Source organism: Parasteatoda tepidariorum, chromosome 11 (genome assembly GCF_982258835.1).
Source record: "Parasteatoda tepidariorum strain Cologne lab strain chromosome 11, Ptep-v5.0, whole genome shotgun sequence".
In the NCBI taxonomy this organism is placed as follows: Eukaryota; Metazoa; Arthropoda; class Arachnida; order Araneae; family Theridiidae; genus Parasteatoda; species Parasteatoda tepidariorum.
In genome coordinates this window covers 91,866,985-91,892,430 of record NC_141765.1, presented here as the reverse complement: position 1 = coordinate 91,892,430, position 25,446 = coordinate 91,866,985, and the positions used below count along the sequence as shown (strand labels likewise).

Here is a 25,446-nt window from a genome sequence, read left to right as displayed (position 1 = left end):
TTTTGTTGTGCAAAAACAAATTTACCCTGTAACGTGAAATTTCGGAGGTGTGTAGAAAAATGTAAGGAATACGATGAAATTTAAAAAATTTTTTTTTACTTAGTTTGAAAATTATTAATTGTTAAACTCGTATTAAAAAATACTACGCCATCCACTTAGCAGATTCGCGTAACTGAAATTATAGAGGGGCTGAAAGAACCTCATTTATTAACTTAAAAGTTTTTTTTTTTCATTCTTATTTCAATTTGTTTGAAAAGTTATTACCACTTTATGCGCTTTTTCGCATTTTCTTTAGCTTCTTTTGCGTTGCACAATTCCTATTAAACCATTATCTTTTTCTTCTTCTTTTTCTCGAAATCTTCATTTTGGACGCGAGTACTAGCACTTGACTTCATGTCAAAAAATACAAAAAAAAGGTGAAAAATTTGAAAAAAACATTGATTTGATGCTGTTAAAAGTTAATCTCTTTATCGAAATTTTTAAAAATATAAGCGGTTTAAAAGAAATTAGAACGTTTTCTAATTTTAACAGTTATATGATAGAAAGTTATATTTATAAATTTTTAACAAATGAAATTAAATCTAAGCAAAATGTGCTTAAAAGAGTAACGAGTATTTTAAAAACAAAACTAAAATGATTGAGATAGATGCATAGGGATTGTTAAACGAAGCGATAGTGTAATGAACCATCTTGTAATTAACAAAAATAAATTATTGTTTATTTGAATAAAACAAAAATTTTTTTGTTTTTCTGCTGTTTTATTTGAATTTCCTCAAAAACTATAGTTGAGTTGATTTCGTAAAAATGTAAGACGAATTGCAAGTAGTTTATGTACTTTATTTAAGACAAAACATAGTTAATAATTAATATTTTCAAAAATATAATTTAATCAAATTTTTGGGAACAATAATTTATTAGACTTTTAATGTTACTTAATTTTTTAAACTTCTCGATTTCATAGAGTATGACTTTGTTTAGGTTTGAAAGTAAAATATCGTGTTTTAAAAACACGTAACGGATCATGGGTTAGAGTCTCCTTGCTGTCAGGCTAACCGTGGGAGGTTCTCGTGGTCTTCCTCTCCATGTAACGCAAATACGGGTTAGCTCTATCAAAAAGTATATTAAAAACACTTATTCATTTAACATAACCTCTTATTGACAGTTTTAATGTGACGTTAAACGTTTATCTTGTAATAAATGATGTTATTTTCCGTACATAAAAGACATATTTAAATTACGTATAAAAATTATTCTTATTTAAATAACGATAATCTGTAAATGTCTTATCTCTATAATGTTTAGTAGTCGTCCCTTTATTTATTATTAAAACTTATGTCATTCATGACCCATTCTCCCGACCTTGCTGTGGGAAAATACCTGTATGATGAAATACTTTTTCGTCCCCATTACGAGAAAACTATTCCATTCTCCTCTTAAAAGAAAGCACCAATGTAATTTTTTACTGGAGTTTAACATAAGCATAGAAACACTTTTACATACTAACACTTTAAATGACTTTTCTTTAGAGCTAAAATTTGAAGTCTTCTGCACATAATAGCAGTAATAAAAATCATACCACTGTTAATAGGCAGTCCGTTTTTCGGAGTTTTATATGAAAAATAAAAAAATATTTTCCAATGTAGTATGAGTGCTAGCATGAATGACTGTTTGATGAATGATGACTGAATGATTTTTCTATACTCAAATTACCAATTTTTAACTTATTAGGTTTATTAGAGGTCGAGTAATCTTCCACGCAAGGTGAAATAATTTGAATTGAGAAAAGCAGATTTAAAAACATAACTTCGAATTGAAAACTTTAAATAAATAACTTTAATCGGGTCTGGTTCATTTCATCGACACCAATTCATCGACAAACCATTTCATCGACTAGGTCATTTCGTCGACAGATCGTTTCCTCGATAGGGTCATTTCGTCGACATGGTCATTTCATCGATAGGGTATTTCGTTGATAATGTCATGCGTAATTCTATTTAAGAGATATAATCTAAATATTTTTATTATCAATTAGAAAAATGCTATTATTTAATTTTTATACTAAAGTAAAATTCTTTATTGATGTGTATTGTTCGAATTGCACTAAAAGAAGTTCGCTTATTAAATAAATTGATAGGTAGTTATGAAGCGACGAAATGGCCCTGTCGATGAAATAACTTGTCGACGAAATGATTGTCGATGAAATGAATGCGACCCATTTAATCAAAATACTTAGGGCTTGCAGACTATTCCAATTTAGAAAATAAGTTGGTTATTTTCTCTTTTTAATGAGTGGGTTGCAGAAATTTTTGCATGAGGGAGTTTTAGTATTTTTTTAGTATTATTAAATACTTGACGTCAAATGAATCAGAATAAAACATTCTTATACAAAAAATACGAGTTTTTATTTTTTATGTGAACAAAAATGTTATATTTTATACTGTTTAGAAATTACCTACATTTTGATTTTTAAATTAATCCTTAAGTTTGTTTTAATTTTAAAAAAAAAGAGGAAAAAAAAACATTTCCTTATTAAAATTTAAAATGCAAATATATTTAAATTATTTGATACCTTTTTGGTATTCTAATATAATATGTTTAGTTTTTTTCGATGTTTATTGAAATTAAATTTTGGTTTTAAGTCAGAGATCGTGCATTTCTGACTTTCTAGTAATAACAATAACTTCCTATTGAATGAACCTTTGCAATATGCAGTTTTAAATGAATTCCTTAATTTTCAACAATTTTAGAGATCCTTTAGAACTTAGAAACTGTTTTTAATAATTTTATTTTGTTACGATTTCTCTACATATATGAACATATTTAACTCTACATGTTGTTATTCATTCTTAAATTTTTCGATTTAGAAACTACACTAATTCTACAAGAAAATTTTTTTGACCACTAGGAAATTTAAAGCGATTATACTTTTCAAAATTCAAACTATATTTTTGTGATTTTTTGACAACTATGTTTTTTTTAAAATTCATCATATACGTAATATTGCAATTGGGAACTTTTATTATAACTTGCTACACTCTACTTGGAATTTCGTAGTGAATAATTCTTGCCCTGGTAATTTTCATGCAACGATAAGAATTTCTTCTTATTATTAGAAAAAGCATTTAAGAAGGGAATAAGTTGTAAGCGTCTCCATATTTTATCGATGTTTCAATTCATTTCGCTGTCATCATAATCAGAAATGCCCTTAATTGAAAAACTTTTCAATATATAACGATTAGTGTATGCATTGTTTCAATAGACATTGCATTCATAATTACTCTTTGGATGTTTCCCAGACCGTCGCCAATAGCCCATTGTGCAGCTCTAGTGCGACGTAAAGTAACAACAACAACAACATCATAATTACTCTTTTATCCATTGCACTTAAACAACGTTTATGAAACTATTAGATTTAAACTTCAGCTGCTCAATCTATAGTCTTTGATCAAATTCTCAAAAAATGTAGGGTAATTTTGCAATCTCGTACTTGTCTGAATTTATATTTTAATACGTTTGACTTAGTGTATGTACATGAAAAAAGATTGTAGTTTATCTCTTCTCACATCGATATAAAATATACAGTTTAATTTTCAAATTAATATTTAATTGATTTAAATTGAAGATAATTTATTAAATCCATTTTCATTCAAGCTCGTAAAATTTCGACGTTTGGGCTACTTTCATAAAAAATTTCCTAAAAAAAATTCAAATATAAAAGTAGAAATTTTCAATAAATTAATGGAATGATTAAAAGTGTATTAGATCAAAAAAATATTAAAAAATTTTTAAAAAAATGTTTGTTAAAAGTTTTTTAGGGGGACTATAAAAAAGTTGTAAGTTGATTGTGAGTCATAAAAGCAATTTGGAAACCTATAATTTAATCGAATTTATTTAACTTATTGAAATAAAAAAAAACGATGCATAATGAATCGCATTAAAGAAGACAAGAGGCTTCCCCTTTATCCGAAACTTCAATGTAATAAAATTAAAATTCGTTTCACATTTTGCAATGAATTTGAATTCAAATGAAACTTGAACTAATCTATCTAATCGAGAACATAGGCGAAAAAATGAAGGATTTAAAATCGTTCGCATTTAGTAATGTATTTTCTTTGCTAGTTAAAAATCGTCTGCGTACACGAAATTTGTTCATAAGTATAGTTTGCGTTATTTTTTTCTTCCCTTCTATTTTTTTCCCCCTTTCTAACTGATAAGAATATTTTTAAAATAATTATTATTTATCTTCATTGCTGATGTATTTTCCTTTAAAAAGGCTCGATTATTGCGTGTTTTTCCTTTAAGCTATTTAACTCAATATCCAGGTTTAAAGTTTAGAAACGTTCAGAAAATCGTCTTAAAAAACTTTTTTGAAAAAATTTCGCTACCTCGCAGTTGACTGATTATTCGTAATGAAACAAAAGATCCTCGGGAATTGAAGTCTTTAGTGATGCTTATTGAAAATAAATTTTTTAACTTAAAAAGCATTGTAAGCTGGAGTGGAAGTTAAGTCTCGACAATTTCGAGACCAACGACTTTCAGCATTGTTTACAAATCTTCTTTGATTACCAGGCAAGCGGGTACATAACGGTCAAACTGGACGTCATCGAAGATTCAACCGGAGAACTTTCTGCAAACGGTGACAGCTCAGTGCCCTTAAACCTCTGAACCATCGCGAACATTTTTATATAAAATTAAGAGCTAAAAACAGTTAAATGTAATTATTTTTTTAAAATCATTTTCTTCTAAGCTGCATACTTCTAAGGAAAAAACGCAGTATCTAACATTATTTAAATCTTGAATCTCAGGAGGCAATTTTATACGAAAACTAAAGAACAATAATTGGAAAGAAAATAGACCGAATTATTTCGAAATTAAGTTTCTTTCAATTGTTTGCATTAGAGTACAGTAAAATCTTATTTGATAATTATATCAAGTTTTATTAATACAATTTAATTAATAAATCACAATTTGCATTCGCAATAACAAATATCATAGTTGTCAACTCTACTGGATTTTGTCAGTTTCTACTGATTTAATTGAAATTCTCCTGGTTTTTGTACATTTAGAAAATTCTCTAAAATTAAGTACTTTTTGATGGAACTAACCTGCATTTGCGTTGCATGGAAAGGAAAACTACGGAAACCTCCCACGGTTAGCCTGTCGACAAAGGGACACTTTCCTAGGTTACCTGTTATCTGCCTTACCGTACAGGAAAAAAAGTGACAAAAGAATGAAGTCTAATGACGAAATAGATATCATTAAAAGAAATTAGTAGTATAAAATTTTTGATTCAATATAAAGTAATTCAGTTTTAAATCTTCAAATTTCGCTTTTCCATTTGTCTTTAAGAACATAAATTAACAAGTTTTTGAACTTTTAACTTAAATATGTCTAAAAACTATTTCTAATAATGTATAGTAAAAAAAAATACTAACGATAATTAAAAAATCAAAATTTTATCTGCAAACGAAAATAACTCTGTTTTCAATTATGATACATGTATTTCATTTTATAACTGTAGTTGAACAACGAACCAAATTTTGGGTTTATGACCACTACCAATCTTCAACTCCATAGCCTTGCAATTTTGAACCCAATTCTGAAGACCAAGGAACTCATGGATCAAGTATTGGGAGCAATTTGCCTTCGTGCAGGACTTTTTGATGGAACTAACCCTCATTTATATTATACGGAGAGGAAAACTACGAAAGCCTAATACGATTAGCCTCACGACAAAAGGACTACAACCCATGATCCGTCTACCACTGAGGATATTCCTCGTCAATACTGTGGTCGGTGCGAGCCGGGTGCGGAATTCAAATCAACCATCAATCGCTAGGATTCGAACCCGGTTCACCTCATTGGAAGGCGAGCGCTCTATTCCCTGAGACTCTACGGCTGTACGATATATTTATTAATTTTATTTAATTGAATAATGCAAACTAATAATAAAAAAAATCAATTAGGCTAATGCGTTACCTTTATTGTTTTTAATCGCTCATAACATCATTTACCCGAATTGCAATGCTATTCATTTATTAACAATAAAAATAAAATGGCGAAGCAATTCAACGGAATTTTTCTTTCAGTTCTAGAAACAACCAGTGGATGTTACTATTTTCATCGGTAAACTATAAAAATCGTATTACCGTAAAATCGTATCGTATTAACCTCTGCGACTACTTAGGTTAGGGTTGAAAGAAGAAAAGAATTTGTTGATCTTATAAATATTATTTAGAAAAATATTAATAATTAGTATATAGACAAAATATTTCTCATATCCTCAATATTGTGACAATTATTTAAATCATAACTTACTTCAAATCACATTTGTACGTATGATGATCCATTAAGAGAAAGAAAAAAAACATTAAATTTCAAAAATAAATTTATTTAGTTCAGTTGATATGCAGATAAATTCTATGCATCATATTCGTAGTAGTTATACTACATATATACTTATATATATACCACTGTATTCTCTAAACAAATAATTTTGTTGAATTAAAATGTTTTAAAAACAAATATTTAATTTTAGTACAAAATATTTTCCCACGCTACTCCGGCTGTATTTTTTATTGTAACTTTTCGTTAAAATAGAAACTCATATGAAGTATACATTTTAAAAGCTAAAAATTTGATGGATGCATTTTAAGCAGAACAATTTAACCAGATTAAAAATATTCCCTAAATTTCTAAAAATTATGAATTATATTTTATTATTCTTTTAAGATTTTAATTTTTTTTATCTCATAGAAATATTTAAATATTGATAAAAGAATTATTATTAAATGAAGAATAATGACGTCACACAAGATCGTGAAAACTATGAACTGGTTCGTTCAGAAAGTCGATCTTCAAACGATTGTTAGCTTGTCAAATGTTGAAGGTCTGTCGCTCATTTCTCATGTCTCACATTGATTTCGCCAAAAAAGCGCTTCTCGCCAAAATATGTCTGGAGAAAGCTCGATTTAGCCAAGCAGCTGTTCTAATAGCCTACTGTCCCGTTTCCATGAAGCAAGCCAGATCAATGACGACTGCTCCCACTATACAAAAGAAGGGTGAGAGCGAATGATTGCGTGCTATGGAAGGAATCGTTTTCTTTTAACTTTCTGCTTGTTTGTAGTCTTCTTAATGTGATTTATGAATAATATTTCATACATACTGTGTGGAAAAAAAATGTTAAGTCGATTTATTTTGCTAACTTATAAATTTTTTATCGTTTTGTTTTCTTTCTTTACTGATTATCGAATAGACATTAATTTCCTCTCATTAGAAAGATTTTTTTCACTAAAATATCTTGTATAGAATTTTCTCATATCTAATTTCATTCAGATGTGCAGTTTATTATAAAAATAATATTTTTTTAAATTCGGATATGTCTAATTTCCTTTTTCTTCAAGTGTATTCAGAAATTTAATTTGATTTTCATTTGAATATGAAAAGAAACGGAAAATTTTGATTAAATAAAATTCTTTGTTGAATAGCAAAAATGTCTCATTAGGCCATATTACTTGTTTATCATTGATTAAACGTGTTATGTGTTCAAAAACTTATTTTGTTCTCCGTGAAAGTCGAATTTACGTTTCGGAGCAAATCATATTTTTCAGATGGCCCCTCGTTCTTAGCTTTTATGTTTTTGTTATTTTCTCCGAATCCGTTCGAAAATATACTTTTGTTTAAAAGGACGCTTTATCAAGGGAGGAGAAACCGTTCAATTCACGTTTAACTACATATAAGTAATTCAAAAGTATAAAAAAAATAAACTTAGAGTCAACCATCAAGTTTCAAATACTGAAAAAGTTTTTTACAAGATTACTTTGTTTGCACAGTAAAGAAGTTATCTTGCAATTATATATATATATATATATATATATATATATATATATATATATATATATATATATATATATATATATATATATATATAAGAATAATTGTAGTAGTTTTTTTATATTGGGCTTATCAAACAAAAATTTTTCTTAATTTTGTAGTGAATCGTATTTGGCTAATAAAAAAAAAAGTTCTGTTTGAATATCTCGAAAATGTAAAGTTTCAAGCAATTTTCTAAATAGTTTTACTTTTTCAAAAGAAAGCTCAAAATGATATGGGGTTTTCCACAAATGTTAATACTCTTCGAATAATGGCCCGTACAACAAAGTGTGATGGGAATAAAACATGGGAAAGAAAAGGGATGATCCCCAACAATGTCATTTTTAAGGCAATGTTCATCGTTTTTAAGGTCAGTAAATGTGTATAATAAATTATTAAATAATTATGCCAAAATTAAAACCCCTTAAAACATGAAATGTTTTTAAAAAAATATTTTGCTTTGTAAGCCTATTTTAAAAATATTTAATTCTAAATTAAAATTACAGTGTCTTGTTTTTATTGAAGTTAGTCAGAATGATATGGAAGCAATTTTGAAAGAGCCAGATGTTTAAGGTGTCCTATATCTAATAACATTTCATTCTCCTTCTTAAAGAGGCTATAAAAAATTATGCTATTGCCGGTGTGGAATGTCTTGCTATTGTTGATGCACTAAATAAATTTCATCGCTATTTATTTGCCAATAAATTTACCGTACATGCAGATCAGCAGCATTAGTTTGGCTAGGAAATATGAAGGGAAGATTATTCTGCTGTTCTTAACAATTGAGTATGACATAAAATACAAAAAACGGCACCTCAAACTTAGAAACTGACATGTTATCTAAAGATTTCTGAACATGTTAAAATTTTACTAATAATAATATTAATATAAATTATGGAAGCTATTTTTAAAAATAGATGAAATTCGTGAAACCCGAAAATATGATAATTTAACTGAAAATTTTCTTTAAATCAATGTTTTATACTTATCTAAAAAGGGTTTTACCATTAGTACTTCTGTGTAGTATTGAGAAAATATTACTTTAGATATTACATGGTGCGTAGCGTTTTTAAAAAGTGCTTAAAGGTGCTTATTTTCGATTTTCGTTATTTAAAAGCCCTTTAAGATGTTTTTTTTCATTGGGTGGGTTTAAAAAATGCTTAATTTTCCCTTTTCGGAAATGAGATTTTTTTTATCTTGGCCATGTCGATTTGCGCCACATATTACGCAAAAGTGTGCTTTTCACTTTGTTCTATTCAACGTTTTCACAATTCATTCCACCGCAACCCATTTCGGCGTACCGTCTGTCCATAGCGTATGAAAGCGCCTATTATTTTACATGTTTGGTAAAATACTTGCAGGGCCGTATATGCGTCTCTTGAGCTGATTTCGGTGAGATTATTGCACTCTCATGTGCAACTCTGCTGCATTTTGTAAGATATTCTCAATTCCAAACTTAATTTCCCACCCTCTGATAGCAAACCGAAAAATCTTTTTATATTTTATAATGGCTAATATGATCAAGAAAAGAGTACTTTGTCTGAAACTAGTTAATTTATCATGATCATTTAAAGTCTTAGAAAATTATTTTGCATTTTGTTTATGTATATAAGGCTTAAAAATATTTTTGAGTGCTTAAAAGGTGCTTATTTTTTGTTGAAAGGTTTGGCTACGTACCCTGTATTATGAATTTTCATAAATATTGCCATACTTGTCAAATTAATAAAAAGCCTTAAAAGAAACGATTTGGGTTACTTCGAACAATGCCCCCAATTGACAAAACTTATTAAATTATTGCAGTAGATGGTGTAGATAGTTTTAATTATTATAATTCTGCTAAAAAATATTTAACTTTAATTAATTGATCAACATGCTCAATATATATGATCTTTTTCACCAAATTTTTCAAACTCTTAAAAGAATTTTGAGTTATGGAAATGCAGCATTTTCTTCTCATTTTAAACATGTAAACAATTGTTAACCACAGCCAATAGACAAAAAACTAACAAACCATTGTAATGCGTTTAAAATGACTAAATTATAAAAAGAAATTGTCGAAGATTTATTTGAATCCACCAATGGAAGAAGCTGGATAGATATTAGTGATGTGGGATTGTCCCAAGTTACTAAGCTCTGCAGATATATAAATATAGTATTGACCAGAAACCCTTTTACCAAATTTCTTCTTCTCTATTTAGCAAGTCTCATTCTTGGGCTAAGTAAAATCCTATTATATTATCCATGTTCCTGTATTTGTTTTCAACAACCACCGACTCCACTACAAACTATGCTTTCAAACCTTTTACTTATATCCAGAATTAATTAAAGTGCGTTATCTTATATTCTATATCAGTGGTCTTCATCCCCGGGTGGTAGAGGCCGACCAAGGAACATTAGATCAGGGTGCGTAGCGTTTGTAAAAAGTACTTAAAGGTGCTTTTTTGTGGATTTCGTTTTTAAAACCTTTTAAAGGTGCTTTTTTCCGAATAATTTTTTTTCTTCCCTTCAGTGATATCTGGTGGATCCCATGCATTTCACAAAAAATGAGGAGTTTGCTACGTAATCATTCACGCGGACTTCATGTGGTACCCACGTTATGACTTGCGCATGCGCGCACACTTGAAACCGAAACCCGAGTGCTCCAATTCGGATAGAGAGTATCAGATCCTTATGAAATGTTTTTCTTTTTAATTTATTTTAATTTTGTTCTTGTTTATTTTATTTTACTTCTAACACTTTTTTTGACGTAGGGGGTAAGGGTACTTTTGCTCTGAGTTCAGGGTCAAGTTGAATTCACTCGGTGATGTGGGAAAGTACTGATTGTTTCGATTTACGCCCGTTTCTTTTTGGGTTTTTTTTAACGCTAAAACTGTTTATAAAAAGTTTTTGTTTTTCAATAATATCATTGATTGAATATGAATTTTTTGAATGCTTGAAAAGTTTTGTAAAGTACTTGAAAAGTTTTTAAAAAGTGCTTATTTTTGATTCAAAGATTTGGCTACGCACCATGTAGATTATTTCCATTTTATTTCTTTCCAAGGACGAGAGGGATCACCTAAAGCATATAATTGTATGAGGAAATATTTAAATACAAATTAAATAAAGAACAATTTAAACTATCCCTCGGTTCTCTAAAGTTATCAAATGTTGACTGGTCCGCGGCGATAAAAAAAAAAAAAAAAAAAAAAAAAATTGGGGAGCACTGCTCTAAATGCGCACTAATTTTTTTAGCTTATACATATATTTAAAATCAATAAAGTAATAGGTATTGATTTAAAGAAAACAGATTTTGATTGTTTACATTTGAGCCTGCGTTTGTGAGAGGAAAGAAATCCTTACCCGTGAACCATTCCTAACTAATCTTAGAACCTAAACAATTGAACTTTTAAATCTTAAGTTAGGGTGCGTAGCGTTTTTGAAAAGTGCTTAAAGGTGCTTATTTTCGATTTCTGTTTTTTAACAGCCCTTAAAGGTGCTTTTTTCATTGGGTGTTTTTAAAAAATGCTTAATTTTCCCTTTTCCAAATTGAGATTTTTCCTTTACCATGTTGATTTTCGCTGCGAATTATGCAGAAAGACACTGTTCACATTGTTCTATTCCACGTTTTCGCAATTGGTTAAACCCCAATCTATTTCGGCGCATCGTCAGATCGTAGCTTATGAAAACGCAATTCGATTGACATGATTCAAAAATTTTGACAATTGTCAAAAACAATGCCAAAAGAATTTTTTTTTTGCCATGACTGTTAAAACCAGATAAAACCGTCAATTGTCAAAAATTTCCAATCCTGGCTAGTTATGGTATTATTTTAAAGTGCTTAAAAATATTATTAAAGTGCTTAAAAGGTGCTTATTTTTTGTTGAATAATTTGGCTACGCACCCTGTAATTTTAACACGAAATTCCGTTTGTAATTAGTTTTAATTTTTTTTTATGTCTAAATAGTTCAGTCCCCATAGTTTAGTCAGGGGAGTGGTTCAAAATCCCCTTAATGTTAATTTTTACTTTTTGCATATTTTGTCATGTATCGAGAAATTTTTAAGCGAATTCAGCAATTTTTGCTCACAATTATAAAATTCGTTTATCCGAAGAAAATTCCTTGCAAAGAATTAATTTTAAGTAAATATTTATTATTTTAATTATTAACAGTCGTAAAAATTTTGAATCGTAAGGCTTACAATTGTTATTTTACATGGCAAAATACAAAATTTTAGCGAAATTGGTTGATAAGTTCCTGAGAAATCTAATTTTAAATATACGACTACTTTTAAATTCGATTTCTCAAAAACTATTCGATCTATATTATAGATTGATATAGAACTATATGATCTATATTTCGCTCAAATTTTGTATTTTGCTATGCGAAATTACGTACATTTATTTTTTGCATTGAGTTATCTTTAGAAAAACGAATATTTATTAGTGTGCAAAAATTTTTCAATCTGCTTAAAAAGTTCTTGAGAAAATGGCGAAAAACGCGAAAAGTAAAATTAACAAGCTTTGAACTACTCTCCTGGCCAAACTATGGAGACCATATTTCCCAGATTTCGACTACCTCCTATATTTTTTTAGGGGGAGGGGGGGAGTGGAGTAGAATTTCGAGTCCATCGAGAAGAAAAATGTTTTTTTTTTAGAGAAAGTACTTTGTGTGACTTAAAATATTGTTTGCATTAATTATTTTGAATATTTGAGGTTACCCCCTCAAACCATTCACCTTGAGTCCTAAAAAATGATGATGAGATCAAAAGTTATTCAGGGAGGTTCTCCTTTTCTTTTTTTTTCTTCTTTTTGTACTGTGCTCAAAATAAAGATGTCACCCTGAATATCTTTCATTCAAATGATCCGATTTTCACGTACTAAGTGTCAATTTTAATGGTTCAAAAGAGGTGACCTCAAATATGCTAATTATTTATTGCGAACTATTAAGTTACGAAATCAGACACAAAAACGCACTTTCTCTAAATGAACATACATACGCATAGCTGCCAACTCTACTGGATTTTTCCAGTTTCTCCTGGCCTACTGGTTTAATAAAAATTCTTCTAGTTTCTGTACATTTTAGAAAATTCCCTAAAATTGAGTAAGTTTTGTTAAAAAAATCCCTATTGAAATAGAATTGTTGCGCAGATTATTGCTTACTTGAATACATAAGTGTCACTAATACATAATAAAGCGAGCCTCATTTATAAAATTCAGTTAACTATCTTTGATGAATTAAATGCCTGTGTAGTTCAAAATTAAGAGTAAACATAATACTTAGCATTTCCTTTAATGTTAATCATTACTGGAAAATATTGCTGTTCTTTTGTTTTGATGTCAGTTAAAATCCCTAAAATTCTCTTTGTGTAAAATATTTAGTATATTTTGTAACATTTTTGTATTTCGTAAAATCTACTGGATTTTTCCCTGTCTATGTCGGCAGCTATGCATACGTGTTATATATATATATATATATATATATATATATATATATATATATATATATATATATATATATATATATATATATATATATATATATATATATATATATATATAGTGGAAGGATTAAAACAGGTCTCAGGCAGAGAAGGAGGGTACAAAATTTATTTATTAATTATTAGACAGAGAGAGCAGTCAAAAAAGTGCACACGAAAAGTTCTCCTCGATTATATGTTAGGGAAAATCTTGTACAGTAAATCCGTAAAATGTTTCAATTTTGGGAAATCTTAGTAATTGTAATTGGTTTATCAAAACCAAGGCAAACATTCTTGATTTATTACTTTTTCTATCACTTTTGCAGTACAAAATTTTGTTAATGACGATGATAATGATGAATTATTAATAAAATGCCTATGATTTGAAGGTCCGAACATTAAAATAAAGGCTGCCTTAAAAATCTGTTGAAGAATGTATGAGATTAGGGTTCGGAATTATTCTGCAAGCCTACCGGAGGCAAGTGGGCGGGGGGGGGGTCGCAGGAAAACGCTGTCACTTATTCAAGATCAGAATCAAGATTATTCAGGACTTCGTTTGTTCTGCGACGTACGTCACAGTTTTAGACACTTTCTGCTTCGGGGTATATGTATAATATCTATTCGTTTTGAATAATAAATTAAGAAAAAGGATTTACAGAAAAGGAATAACATAAAGAGATTAATTGAAGCTTTTTATGTTACACACATACATATATATATATATTACATTTTTGGATTTCTGAGCCTCAAAATAGGGAGCAGGGTAGCCGCAATCTGAAAATTGTGATTCGCATAGTTTAGTCCGGAGAGCGGTTGAAAGTTTAACCTTGTGCGTTTTTAGTCATATCCTTAAAACTGATAGGGCAATGTGAAAAAAGAAAAATCTCACGCATTCATAAATTTCGTTTACCCAAAACTATGTCGTGTTAAAAATAATTTTTAATAATTATTTATTATCTTTTATTACTTAATACTATAATACTAAATATAAAAATATTTTTGAATTATGAGCCATAAATTTTTTATTCCATATTAACCTACGAATTTTTCTATACTGATTGACTATACTAAACTAAAATATACTAATGTTTTAATTGTTTTTATTAAGTAGAAGTTTGAATAACAATAACTATTTCCCCCTGTCTTAAAAGTTGAAGCACGAGCAAAAAATTTTGATATTTAAATGCAACAACTGAATGTTAAGAAAAGAAAGGAATTTTCAAGTGTTGTAATTAAAAACAGGGAAAATATAATTAGCTGAAAATTTTTTTTATTTCCTTTTGGACTTCGATAAATAAAATAAAAAACTTAAATAAATTATGATTGTTTAGAAGAAATGACTGAGAAGACTGTTTAGAAGAAATTTTGGTCCGTTAACGGACTCTTCACAAAATAGTTTATCTTTTAATCGGACCCTTCACAAATTTGTTTATCTTCATTATTGTTTTGTTAATCGAATAAACCCTTCCCGGGATGGGGGTGAAGAAAAACGGTTCGAGACAAACTAAGTTTCCCTAAGTTTAAATGCCAAATGTAGTATTCTAAGAAAATATTTCTACTTCTACAAACATCGTGTTGCTCATTCTTATTAATATTAAATCATAATTTCTTTTTGTAAATAAATAATTGATCAATTTATATTTATTCGTAAAATTAATTAATAGAATATTATGTAAATAAAAATTAATGTCTGGCAATTTTTTAAATAAAATATTATAAATTTAAGAATTATTTAAGTTTACTTAATGCGTAACACAGTGTACAAAATATGTAAACACAGTTACTAGTGTACAAAATATGTAGAATTACAGTTAAAAATCGCAACACTTCCCAAATTGATGTTGACAATTTTTTACGTGCCTCATTGCTATGCACCTACAAAGAGAATATTCTCAATGATTAAAATCATACTGAATTTAAGGCAAGATTGGAGATTTCTACACCTAAAGAACTTGTTGGAAAAATTAAAAGTTGGCTGTTGCTATGATAAGACTTTAACTTTAGAGGAATTGAAAGCTTCATAAAGTGCTTGTTACAAAAAGTTAAAATAATCCCTCTTTCTTCCAATTGTATAAATTATATGTAAATTAATATTAAAAAAATCCTAAATTTATAAAATTTTGATTAATTTTTTTTCTTTTGCATGTTCATGAAATCAAAAGTAAATATTTCTGCATTTTAAAAGTAAGTATATATAGAATATATGTCTTCACATTTTAAATCCTGCTGATATTATGTATAGTATTTTACACTATTTTTTCACCAGTATTCAGTTTATTATCTTGCAATTATGTGAATAATTGCCAATTACTCTATTTTTTGCATTATTTCACGTGAACGACTGAAAGGTTAAAATCTGAGAGGTCCATTGCTGCCTCAGTTTCAGATCTTCCCTTAAAGCAGGATTTCTTAACCTGTGGTTCATGAACCCCTATAGGGGTCCGCTGACTACTCCTAATTTTTAAAACGTTTGGAAGCCTACAAATTGCTTGTAAAGCGAGCTATGGCAGCTATAATTCCGTTTGCTACCGTGTATCTTTGCAAAGAGGGATTTTCCACACTTGTGACAATAAAAACATAATATCCAAATCAATTGAATGTTGAACATGATAGGCACGTTGCTTTGTCGAAAATCATCCTCCAATTCAATTTATTAATTAAGGAAAAGCAGCAGCAGCCTTCACATTAAAAATTATAATTTTATAAATTTTGTATACTATTAAAATAATAAAATTGAATGTTTTCTAATAATTGATGTTTTTTAAAATTATTTTTTTCACAGGGGGGTGGTCCGTGACTTCTTAAAAAATTTTGAAAGGGGTCCATTATATCAAAAAGGTTAAGAAACACTGCCTTAAAGAAACCTTTTAAATCCAACTATTCCCCAAACCATTAGTTATTTGGTTGAAGAAATCCTTTTTTGAAGTCCCATCTAAGTTCCATTTTTTCTCAGTTCTGAATAGTACATATTACTATTTATTACCTTTATCAGTTCATTCTTGCCATTTTATGATGTGGCAAGGCTTGCGGCAAATTCTTTTCAAAATTATTTATTCTCGGAATGAATGGTGTTCTCAGATACTGCTAGACTGATAGTTTTTGTAATTGGCAAATTGAAATAGTTTGCATTGAGACCCGAATTTGCATATTAGTCTGAACATTCATCATAGTTCACAGTTTACGGACGATATCGTCTTTAAAACTTGATATCATTAAAATTTCCAAAACACTCTTTTTCTTTTTTTGGATTTTACTTATAAATTTTCAAAATTTTGTTTTTGTGAGCATCTTCTGTCATTATAAGTGTCGAATTAGGAGTAATCTACCTATCTTCTCATGCTTTACAGGAAATGCTGCACTTTATTCAATCAATCCAGCATTTGCTAGAAATTCATTTAAGTGACTGTCTTTTCAAACAAAACTATCCTAACTGGGTTTTTTTCTTCTTCTTAATAATAAATTTTATAAAGCTGTTGCATGTAATCGTCATAACGTGTTAGAAAATATAGTAACAGGAGCATTAATAAATTTTATATCAGTTCATTTCATTTAACATATTTATTATCCAAGTAAGTACTCGAGTTGCGTCAGCTGCAGCAAGTAATTCAGCTTTACATGTTGATTACACATCTTTGTTTTCTATTTTTCTATGTTATGATAGAATTACCTATCATAATTACACACATCTTTGTTTTCAACTTTTCTGTGTTATAAAAGAATTACCTATCATAATTATACAACCTTAAAATAATTTTCCTTCTGCATTGCCCCTACTTGCATCTCTGCACTACAGTTTAAATAACCGAATTATTTTCTATAAAACATGATCCCATCTTTAAACCGTTCAAGTACTTCAAAACTCTTTAGAAAAAACATGAGAAAAAATATAATTGGGACGTTTATTAAATTGTGATAAATAACTAGTTACAAAAGCACTGTCTGGTCGGGTTCTTTTTGCTAAATATCAAAGTTCACCGACAATTTCCTAATAATCAACCTGATCTACTAAATCATTAGTAGGATTAAAACATCTATCTTCACCTTTAGTTATGAGGGTATTTGTTTTCTTACTATTTTCCAAATCATATTTTTTCATTAAATATTCAATGTAATGAATTTGAGATAAACCAATTCCGTTTTCTTTTTGTGAAATCTTAATGCCTAAAAATATTGAATCATTAGTTGCTTCAAAATATTGATTAAGTTTTGAAATTATATCCTAATATAATTTCGAATTATTAGAGCCAAATTATCTACATATTCGCTAAAAAATCATTAATTTTAGTAAATACGCTATTGTCAGATGCAAATTGAGTTCTTTTTTTTTTTAACTTTATATGCCAATTTCTGGCAGATTGAGGTAGAACATAAATACATTTATTTAATTTGCATACTTTATTTTTACCATATTTATCTTCAAAAGCTGGAGGTATTTCCATCTATACAATTTCATCAATATCACCTTTTAAATACGCAGTTTTCATATCAAGAACTTTAACAAATCCAATTTTGCTGCTAAAGCAATTATTAATCTTAATGAATTAATATATACCACCGGGGAATTTGATTCAGAATAATCAACATTTGATTAAACCCAGCTGCAACCAGTCGCACTTCGTGAATTTTGTTATTATCGACATTTTTAATTGTATAGTACACCCATTTACTTTTTATTATTTTTTCATTCTTAGGCCTCTCAACTCGAAAACATTATATTCATCGAAAGAAATTCATTTTTCATTGCGGTTTTCCACTCCGAATATTTATTGCTGTTTATCGCCTGGTCATAATTTTGAGGAACAGATGATCCTTTCGAAGCTAAGCTAGCTTTCGCGGATATTTTATTCTTTCAGAGAGTATTTTGATTTTCATTTTGCAACTCGGTACTTTCTAGAGACTATTTATGAGAATGTTCACTTCTTGATTCGGTTGGATTTGGGTTGAGATATATTAAACTGTCTCAAATTCTCAATGTTCCATATGCTACACTCATTTTTTTTCGTTAGAAATTTACTTCCTTTTAAATGATTCATTAAATTAAACAGATGGCTCTTCAATTACGATATTTTTATCGACGTCATATATTCTAAAGTGCGCATTTCTCTAGAATAACCTAAGAAAATCCCACGTTTTCCCGTGACATAAAATTTATTTCGGAATTCTTTAGGCATATGGAAATAACCGACGCATCCAAATACCTTTAAGTAGTTTAGTTTTTTTCCTGAACATATTTTAATTGGAGGATTTTGTTTATTTTTACGCAATTTTAGATTAGAAATGTGAGTTGTTAAATTTTTCACTTAAGCCCAAAATTTTAATGGTAATTCACTTTAGTATAATAATATCCTAGCCCTTTCTACTAATAGTCACTCAGCACGTCCATTCGACGAAGGTACTGTTTTTTCATGTATAATCCCGTATAGACAGGGTTAGTGATGACGTAGATCATGACGTCGACCATCATTCCCTCACTCTCAGTGTTCCTAACATTGTGTTGAACTGAATCCTTAATATGGCGTTTCCCATTAAACTTTAATTGATGTATGTATGTCATATCAAGGAGTTAATTTGGATAGAAAATAATCGATTTGATACAATAGCATCATCGATTTTTAGTTTAAGGACAAATTAAATTCAGGAAAGAAAAACAAGGGCTGGTTATTACTTTCGGTTTCGAAAAATAGTTGCGACTTTTTTAAAGAATTACGATTTCTGTATAAATTATCATTCGATTCAATAACAGTTGATTAAAGGATATTGGTGAAACGTTAGCATTGTTCTAAATACTTTTTATCATAAGTTAAAAATATGTTTTTTTTTATTTTTTTATTATTATTATTTTTTTTTTAGAGTTTATTTAACTTTTGAGAAATTTTTATTTTGTACTAAGTAGTCTCAACACACTTGAAATGAAACTGGCATATATATTAGTATTTAATATATGTATGTGTCGAGTTTATTTTAAACGAGCACAACTATTTTTTAAAAACGTTAAATTTATTTTTTCGCTAAGACGTTATTTATTTCGAAGTTAAAAATGAAATACTGTAATTACTTATATTTTATTTTTTTAAATTTTATTATTATATAAATGATATATAAGAAAATGATGTTAATAATTTTTTTTTCATGGAAAATTTTTTGATTCTATACTACCTATTTAATGGTTCATACTATAAAAAAAAATGTTTAAAAAACATAACACATTAAAAATTATTTAAATATCTTAATCCTTTTCTGAAATTCAAATTGTGAAGCAAAAAATATTTTTCAAAATAAGACTTCATGAAATAAAGTATCCTGAAGACACTAAAAAGAAAAAGTTACATATATTCCAAGGGACACCGTCACGAAGTGTTGGTAATTTTAATAATCGTTTATCTGAAACTAGATAATTGTTTTCGGTTCGTCTGACTGAGGTGCGTTGAAAGTTTATATATGTAAAAATTTTAATTTATATTCTATAAAGCGCAAACGAAAAGAAATTAATTATAACTATTAATTAATTAGAAATAGTCTGTAACAGTGCAATCGGTGTGTATTTGGTCTATAAAAGTTCATTTGGTTTAAAAAATGCATTCTAAACATGAACTGGTAAAAAAAAAAAAAAAAAAAAAATCTCGTTTCATGACTTATATTTTAAAAGGACCTAATTTAAACTGGATTTTCTCAATTGCAGTATCAAAATACATTATCTGAAATACAATGACAAAATGAGTAGAGATAACCTTTTAATAGAGTATTATTTATTTCATATTATTTGCACTTTGCCGACTGTTGCCTATTTCAATAATTTTAACCCTCACCGCAATGCAGTCAAACTGGCAGACAAACAGCAATTTTTTTTTTACTTTAGTCTATATTCATATACAATGTGTGAGATTTTTTTTTATTTATATAAATGATTGAATACTTCCTTAAAATTCTCTGGCTAGTGTAAATTCTTAGCAATATTAATGCCTCCTTACAGCCCAGCATTTAAATATACTGTGAGCAGGGTTGGCAGGTTTTTGACATGTGACAGTTTTTGCCGGTTTAAACCATGGTTTAAACCGTCACGTCAAAAACCTCACTGTCGAAAATGTCAAAAACCTATATTTATATGTGAAATTTAATTAATACATAAAATTTATACATTTTTTATAAAGGATAGTGTTTCTAAATATGTTCTAGAAAAAATAAATTTAAAATTTTGAAGAAACACTTATATTTTGAATAGTAACCAAAATATTGTACTTTTGAAAGCTCACATCTTTTGTAATGTTATGTATTCATTTTCATGTGTTATTGAAAATCTGCAGTGATATTATTAAGAAATTTATTTATAACCAAATTTGGTGTATAGTATAGATTATACTAAAAATTAGACATTATAAAGATAAATATTAGCAGTTTTGTACATTAGACATCTTTTAAAGAAAAATCTTTTTAATATTCTTTTAAATCTTCTTAATAATCTTTTTAACATAAGACAATACAAATTTAAGTGCTTTCTGATACATAGAGTAGTTAGTGTCGATTTACAGTATATTCAGCCTATTCATTTACTATGCTGAAAATTTAGTTTATCCAAATACTTGTGAATTTCATTTTGCTGAATACTGTATATAGTTTTGTTGAATATCTAAATATTCAGCTGTTGAATAATTACTTCTTGCTTTCAAGATATGCATTATTTGTATTCTTAATACAAGTGGGGGAAAAAAATTAAGAGGTAAAAATTGTTTTAAAATGATAATTGTAATAATTATAAATAAATATAATAAACAATATGAATTATATTTATTATTATTCCCAAATATAACTATACTTTTAAATTCAAATTAACATACTGGATAATAAAGATTCGGTATAACATTAAAATTTTTTTTCATACACTTGTATCAAGTTTGTATTTATACAACATAACTTGTAAGTTCCTTATAAATATTAGTTATATGTTCCTTATATGCCAAAAATGCATAGTAATAAACTTTTAATTTTCTTAAGTATCAAAAAAAAAAATTATTTTTTTTCAAAATATAAATATTTAAAAAAATTTTGTGCAAAATTTTTCTGCACATGCATTTGAATATAAATTTCTGAGATTTTAAATCTGTTATTTTACTTTAATTTTAATTAAAAAATATTTTAAAACCTGCTGATTACCTATAGTCAGGGTTGGGTTTTTGACGTCAAAAAGTGGTTTTTGACATGACAAGGGTATAATACTGGTTTAAACCGTCAAAAACCCGTCAAAAATGTCAAAAACTAAAGTTTGCCAAAAAAATATATAAACTTCAAAACTACCAATAGTTGCCATGCATTATATTGAAATTTAATTATACTATAGGTAATCAGCAGGTTTTAAAATATTTTTTAACTAAAATTAAGGTAAAATAACATATTTAAAATCTCAGAAATTTATATTCAAATGCATGTGCAGAAAAATTTTGCACAAAATTTTTTTAAATATTTATATTTTGAAAAAAAAATTTTTTTTTGTTGATACTTAAGAAAATTAAAAGTTTATTACTATGCATTTTTGACATATAAGGAACATATAACTAATATTTATAAGGAACTTACAAGTTATGTTGTATAAATACAAACTTGATACAAGTGTATGAAAAAAAATTTTAATGTTATACCGAATATCTTTATTATCCAGTATGTTAATTTGAATTTAAAAGTAGTTATATTTGGGAATAATGATAAATATAATTCATATTGTTTATTATATTTATTTATAATTATTACACTTATCATTTTAAAACAATTTTTACCTCTTAATTTTTTTCCCCCACTTGTATTAAGAATACAAATAATGCATATCTTGAAAGCAAGAAGTAATTATTCAACAGCTGAATATTTAGATATTCAACAAAACTATGTATATAGTATTCAGCAAAATGAAATTCACAAGTATTTGGATAAACTAAATTTTCACCATAGTAAATGAATAGGCTGAATATACTGTAAATCGACACTAACTACTCTGTGTATTTAACAGAAAGCACTTAAATTTGTATTGTCTTATGTTAAAAAGATTATTAAGAAGATTTAAAAGAATATTAAATAGATTTTTCTTTAAAAGATGTCTAATGTCAGGGGTCTGTCCACGTTGAATTTACTACCGTTTAGCGGTACCTTCACAAATTCAATTTTAGGAAAAACGGTAGTTTCACAAATTCAACTTTAGGAAAAACGGTAGTTTCACAAAGTACTTTTTCTTAAAATTTTATTTTTGTATCCTTAAGAAACGATAAATCTATATTTTTACTATGTTTTTGTGTTGATTTTTTAATATCATTTTTAATTTTTCACATATTATGCCTAAATTTTCACAAAATAGGTACCTCTCAGAAAAACCTAGACAGACCCCTGAATGTACAAAACTGCTAATGTTTATCTTTAAAAATGTCTAATTTTTAGTATAATCTATACTATACACTAAATTTGGTTATAAATAAATTTCTTAATAATATCACTGCAGATTTTCAATAATTAATATATAAATTTTATGTATTAATTAAATTTCACATATGAATATAGGTTTTTGACATTTTCGACATTTTTGACAGTGAGGTTTTTGACGTGACGGTTTAAACCATGGTTTAAACTGTCAAAAACTGTCACATGTCAAAAACCTGCCAACCCTGCCTATAGTATAATTAAATTTCAATATAATGCATGGCAACTGTTGGTAGTTTTGAAGTTTATATATTTTCTTGGCAAACTTCAGTTTTTGACATTTTTGACGGTTTAAACCAGTATTATACCCTTGTCATGTCAAAAACCACTTTTTGATGTTAAAAACCCAACCCTGACTGTGAGTTATTAAGTAATCAATTTACAAACAGAAAAAAAAGCACTATGTTTTATTATACTACTCAGTATCACTTTTTAATATTTATATAAAGCTCACTCACACATTGTTGTTACATTTCACAAAACTGTAATAATGAGAAAAATTGCATAGTTATAAAATTAATAATAGACTGCGTTTCAAGATCTATGCATAGAGCATTTTTAGTTACATCTAATCGTTAAAACCATTTATAAATGCAGGAGCTGATCCACAATTACCTACATTTTCATGCATAAGAAATATATGACAGTTAGTTACTTTTTACTGATAATGATTTTATTTTAAATTGAGTAGGGGAGAGTCGGGTAGCCTCGCCCACTTAAGGAGTATTGCTTATATTTCTGTATAATATTGAGTAATAATCAATATTTTTGTATGTTTCTATTGTTTTATCTAATTAAATAATGCAAACAGAATAAACCAAAAAAAGAATAGTTTAACTTAAAATAGAAATTTAAAGAAACATGTTTTTCAGCTCTTTTCAAAATGTGTCGGGTAGCCCCGCCCAGTTACCAAAATTGTATTTTTTGACAGTTTTTTCAGGTGTAAATGAAAATGTTCAATGTATTGACAATAGATAAACCTTATTTATCATTTTTATCACAAAATTATTTTATTTATTACATATTTATATACATTTAGTGAATTCTATCATTTAATAACAATCATTTAATAATAACAATATTTGTTGTTAAAAATGCATATAACATTCAAATTTGAAGCAATAAAATAATAATCTTTGCAACCGTGCATTTATCGACGAAATAAAATTGGACAGTGATACCCGACATTCATGTGAGCGGGGCTACCCGAAATCCAATTTTTTTGTAAATTTGTAATTACTCGTACTATTTTTCACATATAAACTTCTTTCTTTGTGCAAATTAAACTTAAGACTACATACTTTAATGCTGTGTGTATAGAAAAAGTTATTTTTTTAGTATTAAAATGAAGTTTAATCGAAACATTCAACCAGTTTTTCTTAATTTCATGACTACTGTATTCAACATATTTTCAAAACTATTGATTACTACGTTACCAGCTGCATAAACACTTGAAACTTTGAAAATAATCTTTTTTTTAATATAACAATTAATGTCCGATGACCCATTGACTTGAAAAAATAGCGTGTCTTTACGCCTTGGTGACGTCGTAGCCCTGTCTATGTTTCTAGTAAAATATCAATCCAATCTCGTTATTAACAAATTCTAACCTTTTGATTTTCCTTTTTAATTGCATTTTCACACATTACTTTAAATTTACAAAACATTTCAAATACTTCATTTTTATGCTTCAAAAAATAAGAAAGTACATCCCAGAGAAATCATCTATACTAAAACAAAAAATTCCTTGAATTCCCTAATGAATCAAAATTTACTGAGCCTACTAGGTCCGCATGAATTAACTCTAATATAGAATTATTTTACTCTATACTAATTGTTGGATGACTCTTATGGGTTACTTTACTTTTTTCACATTAATAATTTTCTAAAACTTTAAACCAAATCTTTGTAACTATGACATTTTGCATTTTAACCATGAGATTTGGATTTAAATGACTAAGTCTTTTATGCCAAATATTATAAGAATCCAAATTACTTACTTCATTACATTCTAACTGTTGATGACTTGTTATACATATTAAACATGTCTGTATAATACATTAATAATTATATTATGTAAGTGTAGAACCAATAAATTAGATATCTAGTGGGGAAAACATATTTTTTTTCTCTAAATATTTTAATTTGAGAAAATGCTTTTTTTTAAAAATTTTATTTTAGTTGTGTATTATTTCTTTCCGGAAAAAAGTATCTACGTAGAGCAAATTAATGCGAGTAACATTTAGGAGGATAACTCATGTCCATGTCTCTAAAAATGCTTCACCAATTCTGAAAAGACAATAAAAGTTTACTTACGTTTTGCCTAGTTATACCTTTTTATTTATTTAATTATTTTAAATAACTTCTATGTTTTGATTTTTATTTCTATATTTTAAATTTATTTCAATTTTAAGTATCAAAGATTATAAAGGATAACCATTCCAAATTTTTTAAAATCATTGAAATGCTTAATTTTTTTTGTATATGAAAGTTTTGTAGCCCAATTTGAAACAATTTCCAAAATATATTTGAGCTCGAAGCAAGGAATATAGAATACGTAGTTAACGGGGGGAATTGCGCAGTATGACATCAGAACAGCAATTTATGGGAAGAACAACATACAAGATTTATACTCAGATTTAGCAGAGCAACATATGTGCCAAAATC

At 27.8% G+C, this 25,446-nt stretch overlaps 1 protein-coding gene across 6 annotated transcripts in view; it reads left to right on the top strand.

Annotated features, from left to right (window-relative positions):
• LOC107455719 (uncharacterized) overlaps window positions 1-25,446 on the top strand; it is a 148,433-nt gene that overhangs the window by 52,218 nt on the left and 70,769 nt on the right. Inside the window, exon 2 of one of the 6 annotated variants that reach the window (XM_087155491.1) lies at window positions 15,489-15,510. The exons of the other annotated variants lie outside the window; for them this stretch is intronic. The gene's annotated coding sequence lies outside the window, so the exon portion shown is untranslated. The remainder of the gene's footprint in view (window positions 1-15,488; window positions 15,511-25,446) is intronic. 6 annotated transcript variants of the gene reach the window in all.